At 33.0% G+C, this 11,963-nt stretch overlaps 1 long non-coding RNA gene across 1 annotated transcript; it reads right to left on the bottom strand.

Moving 5' to 3' along the window:
• Positions 1–10,244: 10,244 nt before the first annotated feature.
• LOC127727020 (uncharacterized) lies at positions 10,245–11,552 on the bottom strand. Its single transcript, XR_007993736.1, has 2 exons — positions 11,464–11,552; positions 10,245–10,410 (listed from the first exon to the last, which is right to left on the bottom strand). It is a non-coding gene; the product is annotated as an uncharacterized LOC127727020 (long non-coding RNA).
• Positions 11,553–11,963: the final 411 nt, after the last annotated feature.

Here is an 11,963-nt window from a genome sequence, read left to right on the forward strand (position 1 = left end):
AAACGGACATTGAAGAACTGATGAAACCGTAAAGAATCAAAAATAAAGCCAAAACCTGGATATACTTTACAATAGTAAGGTCAGAAGTGTGGTGGTACAATTTAACTTTTTTAACGTTTTGATACAACTACTGATGCAATCATAGCTGTGAGTATACCATCTGCCTAATTATCAGCTGATGTATTTTTTTTTATTTCAAAATAACTTAGATACATAGATTAACCAAGATCAGGGTTTACTTCTTTTGAATACAAAGCTTTACACGCTTCTGTTCTTTATTGTTTTTGATAAAAGTGTTTTTTCAAATTCCTTAGGCTTGACTTTGCAATCAGATAGATAGGAATATGAAGTTTTTTATTATTTATTTTTGTAATAAACTGCTTTTGCACGTGAAATGTATATAATAAATCTACTGAAAAAAAGAGCTGTTTAATAACATTTTGCCTTTGACCATTAATAATTAACCGCCAAAATAAAAAAAAAAAAACCCATTGCATTCGAATTATTGGCCAATTACAGGATAATTCAAAATTCAAAATCAAGTAATTCATTGAAAACAGTCATCGTATAGATATTCTTATAATATATCCATATTATCTATTTGGCGATTTGCACCAAATAAACAACTTATAAATAGTTTTCTATATGAAATACCGGTGCAGCTATTGATATTGTAAAAAAAAGTAAATTGTTCTAGCGTTATGATTGTTTTAATAAATGTAAAAACACTGAAAAAATAACATTTTTCAAAACATCCGTCATTAGAGATCATGTAGCTGCAGGGATTTTTAGAAGAAATGTCATACAACAGTTACACACCTCATTTTTGTCCACAGGCAAAGCATACTTGCTTCTGTTTCTGTAAAAACAATCATTATCTGTTAGTTTTAATCATTAGAGAGATAACTCATAACCGAACTTCCGGAGGCAAAAGCTGCGATAAGGATTTATAGCCACTGTTTCGTACTTTGACACCGGATACACACTGTCTCTTAATAGGTATATATCGCAGAGATAAAATTCCTAAAATGGGTAAAACAATATGAAAAACTATAAAATGAACATAAATGCAAATTTCGATTTTAAACATGGATATTTTTTTATGTTTTTATGGTTGTTTATTTAAGTATACAAAAAGAAAAATAACAAAACGATTCTACTCCGTATTAAACAAATACTAAAAACATATGATATGATTGGAAGAAGATTACACATTGTTTTCTGAAAAATTACTAACAAGTAACAGTTCAATGATTGGTTCAAATTATATAACAATATTGTATACTTACTTTTTGCTTAATGTTTACTTTAGAAAAAATGAAGGGACAATCAGGAAAACAAATGGAGAGCACTTATTTTGTTGCATGACAAAGATACTTATAAAAACAAATGAAATTAATTTTTTGAGCAATTTACTTAAGAAATAAAGTTAAATTATGACAGAGAAGTGTTTATTAAACTCAACAAGTTGAAGACTTCTAAATCTTGCATACTTCAAGAAACAAAAACAAAAATGAAAAATGAAAAAAACTATTTCATGAAGAAGAAACAAAAAATGTTTTGCTTTGTTTTAAATCACAAAAGTGGTTTTAAACACTGTTTGCTTGTGTGTAGAACTAAACCCGAAAGAGAAAGTTATCATTTAAATATACTAAAATTCAATGAAAGACCTGAAAGTCCGCTCCAACAAAACGGTAGGAAAGTTTGCCACCAAGGGTAAATTGTTTACATTGCAAAATGTGCTTTTGAATGTTTGAATGTTTGATTTTGTTTTGTTTATGTTGAATAAACTATTTTTCTCATTATATTCAGGCAATTTAAGAAACAATGTATAGTCGAAAACTTTCTTTTGCATATATTAAAATGCACTGTCTTATCAAAAAATATTCTGTATAGAAGCCAAAAAATAAAATAGAAATAATTTTTGTTATTTTATTGTGATCTTCATCTTAAAATTAAACCGATAAAAAATAAAAATAAACGAAGTTCCGTAAAAATATTAGAAGCTTTTTATTTTTGACTTATATCATAGTCTTTAGTGCTTTTCTGAAAGTTACATTGCATATTTTTCTTTGTACCTTTCGTTATTCGAATGATTGAAATAAAAGAAAGTGGATGGTTGAGGGTTAAAAACTAGATTAATCCTGCTACATGTCCATGTGTATACCCCAAGATAAGAGCCAGGTCTGTCTTAGACACTACCATTGTGTTTTTGTTTTGTTTACTCTTTAGGAAGTTTGGTGTTGGTGGCAGGTCTACATTTTTATCAGTCAAGGGCTTGACAAATTGAATAGACAATCCGGGTGTTTAATGTACTATAATGACCGCCTGGTTTGTTTGTTTTCGTGTCGTTTGGTTTGTATCATTTGTGTATACTGAACATAGTCTCTTATTCATACAATAGCTGCCCGGTAAACTTTTAAATCGTTAATTTCAAGAATTCAAGAAATATTTCATATATGTTTTATGTATAGTAATGACAGGGAAACCGTATATATGGGTAAAATCACATTTATTTACCGTGATATTTCTTCTGAATATATATATATTCAATTTAGATTCAATTTAGACTTGTTTATATTTTTTCGTTTGGGCTTGTATTATATTTGCCTTCGGGTTTGTATAATCTGTTCATCCTATTTCGACTCTTCAAAATTCAAGAGTCCATCCTAAATTGAGGTAAATTATATGGCCTTCCAAATACCGTTTCGATTCCTAACATCACTAAAGAGACATTAATTGTTGAAATCCGGATATGGTGTACCAATTTTTTTTCAATTGTTTTCAATTTAGACTTGTATATATAAACACGTATAAATTGAAAACAACGTTCAAACCTATGATTGCGTTGGATAAAAACCGCAATTTTTATACGTGTGCATGCAAAACAAATGTCTTGGTTGCTGGGTCTAAATACAGCACAAACAACATTTTCCAAAAGACCAAAAAAGAAAAAAAGTATATTTTAACAAAACGCATTTCACAATTAGGTCAAACAACGGATGTTCTTAAACCCTGCTGACTGCCATGGCGATTGCCAAATAAACGGATCACCAGATGTAACAAAATGGATCTTATTTATTAATTTAATACCAAACAGAAAACAATAAACTTGCGGAAAAGATGGTATACCGCAAACATGAGGTGCAAAAATTGGTACACCATATCCGGATTTCGACAATTAATGTCTCTTCAGTGATGTTAGGAATCGAAACGGTATTTGGAAGGCTATATAATTATATATATGTATTGGAATACTGGTAGTTCCCCGTTCACATGGAATCCCCTGTCCAGTTGTTTGGTTCGTCAGTACTGGGTATTATATAACTGTTGGCATTTGTTTTTCCCCTGTAAAAACATTAAAATGTTTTGTCAAAAACATTGTTTAGATAATTCATATAGTCTTAACTATCGCACATATTCGTATGGCTAATCAATTCAATGGTGAATGCATTCAATTTGAAGATCACTCCAAAAATTGTTTAACGTAAATGAAATGCCTCTTACCCAATAGAATAGGTAATAAGTTCTAAACGCCAAATTTTGCCCATTCGAAACTTGAAAACTTGACACACTTGTTGAACATACTTATCTGGTAAATACTGTTTGCAGTTTTATTGTTCCTATGATATAGAAGGAATCGAAAATTTTCTTTAAGGTATTAATAGTCTCCAACAGGTCACATGAAATGGCCCTGGGTTTTAAGTGTAAATTATACGTATATTTCGAATCGTAGCTGTATTTTAACATACAAGAGCCTTGTTATATATACAATCAATTAATATAAATCATAATGATATCACAACTCAAAACAAATAGTAGGTTAGTATGAATGGATTCTGTAGTTTTACTTTGTGGCTTCATTTATACTATTTCTACTTTCAATATCACAACGCTAGGCCACTAAGTAGGATGAGGGTACTATGACTAGCTTGAAAAGTACTGCATGTATGGTAATAATAGTTATTACAAATAGACAAACACGGAAAGAGTCATATTAACCAATATCACTAAAATGTAAACTTTTAGATATTTTTCTTATAAAAGAATTCTTATCGCTCAACTAGGAATAATTAAGTCATAAAATTTATTGGAAAATAATAATAAGACTTCGCTTGACTTTTAAATATAAGCTTCCGAAAACTATGATGTTTGGTGGGTATAGTATCTCTCTTGATTGTTTATTTGAAATACATGGAAAGAAATGAGTTTAAAACTATATAAAAATGTATAGTATAACAAAACTTCTAAAGCGTATTTGAAATGTATACCTAAATCATGGCCCTTTTGATATCTTTTCCTCTCTTTAAGAAATATAGGGAGGTGTCTTATTAACTGCTCTTGGTACTTCTCTCTCTTTTAAAGAAATATAGGGCCGTGTCTTATTAACTGCTCTTGGTATCTTCTCTCTTTCTTTGAGAAATATAGGGCCGTGTCTTATTAACAACTCTTGGTATCTTCTCTCTATCTTTGAGAAATATAGGGCAGTGTCTTATTAACTGCTCTTGGTATCTTCTCTCTCTGTGTTTAAGAAATATAGGGCAGTGTCTTATTAACTGGTCTTGGTACTTCTCTCTCTTTTTAAGAAATACAGGGCAGGGTCTTATTAACTGCTCGTGGTATCTTCTCTCTCTCTGTTTAAGAAGTATAGGGCATTGTCTCATTAACTGGTCTTGGTACTTCTCTCTCTTTTTAAGAAATATAGGGCAGTGTCTTATTAACAACTCTTGGTATCTTCTCTCTATCTTTGAGAAATATAGGGCAGTGTCTTATTAACTGCTCTTGGTATCTTCTCTCTCTGTGTTTAAGAAATATAGGGCAGTGTCTTATTAACTGGTCTTGGTACTTCTCTCTCTTTTTAAGAAATATAGGGCAGGGTCTTATTAACTGCTCGTGGTATCTTCTCTCTCTCTGTTTAAGAAATATAGGGCAGTGTCTTATTAACTACTCTTGGTATCTTCTCTCTCTCTGTTTAAGAAGTATAGGGCATTGTCTCATTAACTGGTCTTGGTACTTCTCTCTCTGTTTAAGAAGTATAGGGCATTGTCTCATTAACTGGTCTTGGTACTTCTCTCTCTTTTTAAGAAATATAGGGCCGTGTCTTATTAACTGCTCTTGGAATCTTCTCTCTCTCTGTTTAAGAAATATAGAGCAGTGTCTAATTAACTGCTCTTGGTATCTTCTCTCTCTCGTTAAGAAATATAGGGCAGTGTCTTATTAACTACTCTTGGTATCTTCTCTCTCTCTGTTTAAGAAATATAGGGCAGTGTCTTATTAACTACTCTTGGTATCTTCTCTCTCTCTCTTTAAGAAATATAGGGCAGTGTCTTATTAACTGCTCTTGGTATCTTCTCTCTCTCTTTGAGAAATATAGGGCAGTGTCTTATTAACTGCTCTTGGTATCTTCTCTCTCTGTGTTTAAGAAATATAGGGCAGTGTCTTATTAACTGGTCTTGGTACTTCTCCTTCTTTTTAAGAAATATAGGGCCGTGTCTTATTAACTGCTCTTGGTATCTTCTCTCTCTCTGTTTAATAAATATAGGGCAGTGTCTTATTAACTGCTCTTGGTATCTTCTCTCTCTCTGTTTTAGAAATATAGGGCAGTGTCTTATTAACTGCTCTTGGTATCTTCTCTCTCTTTTTAAGAAATATAGGGCAGTGTCTTATTATCTGCTCTTGGTATCTTCTCTCTCTCTGTTTAAGAAATATAGGGTAGTGTCTTATTAACTGCTCTTGGTATCTTCTCTCTCTCTGTTTTAGAAATATAGGGCAGTGTCTTTTTAACTGCTCTTGGTATCTTCTCTCTCTCGTTTAGAAATATAGGGCAGTGTCTTATTAACTGCTCTTGGTATCTTCTCTCTCTCGTTAAGAAATATAGGGCAGTGTCTTATTAACTACTCTTGGTATCTTCTCTCTCTCGTTAAGAAATACTGGGCATTGTCTTATTAACTACTCTTGGTATCTTCTCTCTCTCTGTTTAAGAAATATAGGTCATTGTCTTATTAACTACTCTTGGTATCTTCTCTCTCTCTGTTTAAGAAATATAGGTCATTGTCTTATTAACTGCTCTTGGTATCTTCTCTCTCTCTCTGTTTAAGAAATATAGGGCAGTGTCTTATTAACTGCTCTTGGTATTTTCTCTCTCTCTGTTTAAGAAATACAGGGAAGTGTCTTATTAACTACTCTTGGTATCTTCTCTCTCTGTTTAAGAAATATAGGGCCGTGTCTTATTAACTACTCTTGGTATCTTTTCTCTCTCTTTGAGAAATATAGGGCATTGTCTTATTAACTGCTCTTGGTATCTTTTCTCTCTCTTTGAGAAATATAGGGCAGTGTCTTATTAACTGCTCTTGGTATCTTTTCTCTCTCTTTGAGAAATATAGGGCAGTGTCTTATTAACTGCTCTTGGTATCTTCTCTCTCTCGTTAAGAAATATAGGGCAGTGTCTTATTAACTGCTCTTGGTACTTCTCTCTCTTTTTAAGAAATATAGGGCATTGTCTTATTAACTGCTCTTGGTATCTTCTCTCTCTCTGTTTAAGAAATATAGGGCAGTGTCTTATTATCTGCTGTTGGTACTTCTCTCTCTTTTAAAGAAATATAGGGCATTGTCTTATTAACTGCTCTTTGTATCTTCTCTCTCTCTGTTTAAGAAATAGAGGGCAGTGTCTTATTAACTGCTCTTGGTATCTTCTCTCTCTCTTTGAGAAATATAGGGCAGTGTCTTATTAACTGCTCTTGGTATCTTCTCTCTCTGTGTTTAAGAAATATAGGGCAGTGTCTTATTAACTGGTCTTGGTACTTCTCTCTCTTTTTAAGAAATATAGGGCCGTGTCTTATTAACTGCTCTTGGTATCTTCTCTCTCTCTCTGTTTAAGAAATATAGGGCAGTGTCTTATTAACTGCTCTTGGTATCTTCTCTCTCTCTCTGTTTAAGAACTATAGGGCATTGTCTTATTAACTGCTCTTGGTATCTTCTCTCTCTCTCTGTTTAAGAAATATAGGGCAGTGTCTTATTAACTGCTCTTGGTATCTTCTCTCTCTCTGTTTAAGAAATATAGGGCAGTGTCTTATTAACTGCTCTTGGTATCTTCTCTCTCTCTGTTAAAGAAATATAGGGCAGTGTCTTATTAACTGCTCTTGGTATCTTCTCTCTCTCTGTTTAAGAAGTATAGGGCATTGTCTCATTAACTGGTCTTGGTACTTCTCTCTCTTTTTAAGAAATATAGGGCAGTGTCTTATTAACTGCTCTTGGTATCTTCTCTCTCTCGTTAAGAAATATAGGGCAGTGTCTTATTAACTGCTCTTGGTACTTCTCTCTCTTTTTAAGAAATATAGGGCATTGTCTTATTAACTGCTCTTGGTATCTTCTCTCTCTCTGTTTAAGAAATATAGGGCAGTGTCTTATTATCTGCTGTTGGTACTTCTCTCTCTTTTAAAGAAATATAGGGCATTGTCTTATTAACTGCTCTTTGTATCTTCTCTCTCTCTGTTTAAGAAATAGAGGGCAGTGTCTTATTAACTGCTCTTGGTATCTTCTCTCTCTCTTTGAGAAATATAGGGCAGTGTCTTATTAACTGCTCTTGGTATCTTCTCTCTCTGTGTTTAAGAAATATAGGGCAGTGTCTTATTAACTGGTCTTGGTACTTCTCTCTCTTTTTAAGAAATATAGGGCCGTGTCTTATTAACTGCTCTTGGTATCTTCTCTCTCTCTCTGTTTAAGAAATATAGGGCAGTGTCTTATTAACTGCTCTTGGTATCTTCTCTCTCTCTCTGTTTAAGAACTATAGGGCATTGTCTTATTAACTGCTCTTGGTATCTTCTCTCTCTCTCTGTTTAAGAAATATAGGGCAGTGTCTTATTAACTGCTCTTGGTATCTTCTCTCTCTCTGTTTAAGAAATATAGGGCAGTGTCTTATTAACTGCTCTTGGTATCTTCTCTCTCTCTGTTAAAGAAATATAGGGCAGTGTCTTATTAACTGCTCTTGGTATCTTCTCTCTCTCTGTTTAAGAAGTATAGGGCATTGTCTCATTAACTGGTCTTGGTACTTCTCTCTCTTTTTAAGAAATATAGGGCAGTGTCTTATTAACTGCTCTTGGTATCTTCTCTCTCTCGTTAAGAAATATAGGGCAGTGTCTTATTAACTTCTCTTGGTATCTTCTCTCTCTCGTTAAGAAATATAGGGCAGTGTCTTATTAACTGCTCTTGGTATCTTCTCTCTCTCTGTTTAAGAAATATAGGGCAGTGTCTTATTAACTACTCTTGGTATCTTCTCTCTCTCGTTAAGAAATATAGGGCATTGTCTTATTAACTGCTCTTGGTACTTCTCTCTCTTTTTAAGAAATATAGGGCAGTGTCTTATTAACTACTCTTGGTATTTTCTCTCTCTCTGTTTAAGAACTATAGGGCATTGTCTTATTAACTGCTCTTGGTACTTCTCTCTCTCGTTAAGAAATATAGGGCAGTGTCTTATTAACTGCTCTTGGTATCTTCTCTCTCTCTGTTTAAGAAATATAGGCCCGTGTCGTATTAACTGCTCTTGGTATCTTCTCTCTCTCTGTTTAAGAAATATAGGGCAGTGTCTTATTAACTGCTCTTGGTATCTTCTCTCTCTCTTTTTAAGAAATATAGGGCAGTGTCTTATTAACTGCTCTTGGTATCTTCTCTCTCTCTGTTTAAGAAATATAGGGCAGTGTCTTATTAACTACTCTTGGTATCTTCTCTCTCTCGTTAAGAAATATAGGGCATTGTCTTATTAACTGCTCTTGGTACTTCTCTCTCTTTTTAAGAAATATAGGGCAGTGTCTTATTAACTACTCTTGGTATTTTCTCTCTCTCTGTTTAAGAACTATAGGGCATTGTCTTATTAACTGCTCTTGGTACTTCTCTCTCTCGTTAAGAAATATAGGGCAGTGTCTTGTTAACTGCTCTTGGTATCTTCTCTCTCTCTGTTTAAGAAATATAGGCCCGTGTCGTATTAACTGCTCTTGGTATCTTCTCTCTCTCTGTTTAAGAAATATAGGGCAGTGTCTTATTAACTGCTCTTGGTATCTTCTCTCTCTCTTTTTAAGAAATATAGGGCAGTGTCTTATTAACTAAAAACAAGTCGAAAGTGGTTTCAAAATATAATGGAAAAGATTAAACCTAACAACTCATATGCAAATATGATATACTGGTAAAGAGATGAAGGAATGATATACTGGTAAAGAGATGAAGAAATGATATACTGGTAAAGAGATGAAGAAATGATATACTGGTAAAGAGATGGAGGAATGATATACTGGTAAAGAGATGAAGATATGATATACTGGTAAAGAGATGAAGATATGATATACTATGAAGATATGATATACTGGTAAAGAGATGAAGAAATGATACACTGGTAAAGAGATGAAAAATGATATACTGGTAAAGAGATGAAGGAATGATATACTGGTAAAGAGATGAAGATATGATATACTGGTAAAGAGATGAAGATATGATATATTGGTAAAGAGATGAAGATATGATATACTATGAAGATATGATATACTGGTAAAGAGATAAAGAAATGATATACTGGTAAAGAGATGAAGAAATGATATACTGGTAAAGAGACGAAGATATGATATACTGGTAAAGAGATGAAGATATTATATACTGGTAAAGAGACGAAGAAATGATATATTGGTAAAGAGATGAAGAAATGATATACTGGTAAAGAGATGAAGATATGATATACTGGTAAAGAGATGAAGGAATGATATACTGGTAAAGAGATAAAGAAATGATATACTGGTAAAGAGATGAAGAAATGATATACTGGTAAAGAGATGCAGAAATGATATACTGGTAAAGAGATGAAGGAATAATATACTGGTAAAGAGATGAAGATATGATATACTGGTAACGAGACGAAGATATGATATACTAGTAACGAGACGAAGAAATGATATACTGGTAAAGAGATCAAGGAATGATATACTGGTAAAGAGATGAAGGAATGATATACTGGTAAAGAGATGAAGAAATGATATACTGGTAAAGAGATGAAGAAAACAAATGTATTATTAAAAATCATAAAAATTACTATTAAAAGAGAACACTACTTATGTTTTAATGCACGTTGTTTAACCAAACATAAAGTATTTATGTGCTAAAATGCTCCATCTATTTTGAACATATGTGTACATAATTGAGCACATGCAATTATGTACACTTCAACATTAGCCTTTACTTTCTAAATACAATAGAACAAACACAAGTTTGGATACTGAATGGCGCAGTGACCACCTTAAATTTTATTTTCCTAATACAATATGTATCTGATCTGGTCAAGTCCATCAAACTAAAATAATAAAGTCCATCAAAAACACAAGATACACTGCCTGACAGAATCTTGGACAATATCATGTTCTGCAACAAAATAATCTAAAAAATAAATACAACACATTTAAATACTGTTCTATATAAAACTTAAATACAAATATTTTGTATACAAAAAAAAAAAAACTTCTACCTATATATATGACGTGCGATTGTGTGGTCACTACCCAGTCCTCGATAACTAAAAAGCCCGTGCAATTACCTTTTATACTGACCGCCAAACCGGTTAACGGCAATAGTTATACAACTTATACAAAATCCCCATTATAAAATTAATGCGCAATCTTTCAAATTCATTCCGCATACCGCACATAAATTCATATACCGACCAGTCTAACCAGCAACACTAAACATGTAAAAGTACAAAAGCAGAGATGGAAAACAAGTAAAACAGGACAATATCTATTTGAGAAAATGCTATATAAACAAGATAAGAGAAAGAATATTTGGTATCAGGGAAGGGGGAGGAGGATGTTGAAAACAAGTATTCTGGTATGAACTGAAAAAATAACTTTTCCCAGACCGGATAAAAATGGACATTTTGCCCAACAAAATGCAAGAATAAATGTGTACAAAAAGCGGCAAAAAAACAAAAAAAAAAAAAATAGCTAGACTCGCTAAATGTGAAATGAATATTCCGTACAGAACAATATCCTCCTCCCCTCGGGTCGTCCATTAACATTAGTACGTGTACAAAATGGATTTTTGTTTTGTTTTTTCAGGTACCAAGAAATCACCCATTTGGTGTTCTCGTATAAATTATTCTACATTTGACTATACGGTATGGGTTTTGCCATTTGTTGAAGGCCGTAAGGTGACCTATAGCTGCTTACATGCACGTCATTTTGACTTTAGAAGATAGTTGTCATAATTATTGGGAATCATACCACATCTTCTTATTTTTTACATTGTTTTGTATTATCCGTTTTGTTTTCTAACGATGATTGACCGCCTCTGTGATCTCATACATTTCTGTCAACGCTGAGGCTGTGAGTTTGACTCCAATCTTAATTGACTAGGAATTTCATTTTTCCTACTGACGGTTTATATATCATAATCTTGAGTTATGCTACCCTTAATAGCTTATGCGTCAAATACCTGGCAAAATTTCATAGAAATTGATCCAATATCCACCCATTTTGGTGCGAATCATATCTCTGGCCTTATTTCATTGAAATTGATCCAATATCCACCCAGTTGGTGCGAATCATATCTCTGGCCTTATTTCATTGAAATTGATCCAATATCCACCCAGTTGGTGCGAATCATATCTCTGGCCTGTCATTGATACTGTAAACAATCATAGAATTCGAAAACTTTGGTCCGTCACTTGCAAGTCGCTGTCCAAAGGATAAGGTCCGGTAAGGGCTAATTTTGGCCTAAAATTTGAAGGACATCTGATGAAAGATTTTTGACATTTTTTAAACTCGTAAGTGTCTACTTTAGTCGATTCAATTAGTTTATGTAAAAGATTTGAACTGATTTGGTCATTAAAGACGCACAAATTCAAGCTTAAATATGCAAAATCTATCAAATATGCCATAAAACGTCACTTTTCAGATGGTTTTTGTCTTAAATGTAAGTGGCCGCATTTCGTG

This window comes from Mytilus californianus, unplaced genomic scaffold, assembly GCF_021869535.1.
Source record: "Mytilus californianus isolate M0D057914Y unplaced genomic scaffold, xbMytCali1.0.p SCAF_19, whole genome shotgun sequence".
Taxonomy (NCBI): Eukaryota; Metazoa; Mollusca; class Bivalvia; order Mytilida; family Mytilidae; genus Mytilus; species Mytilus californianus.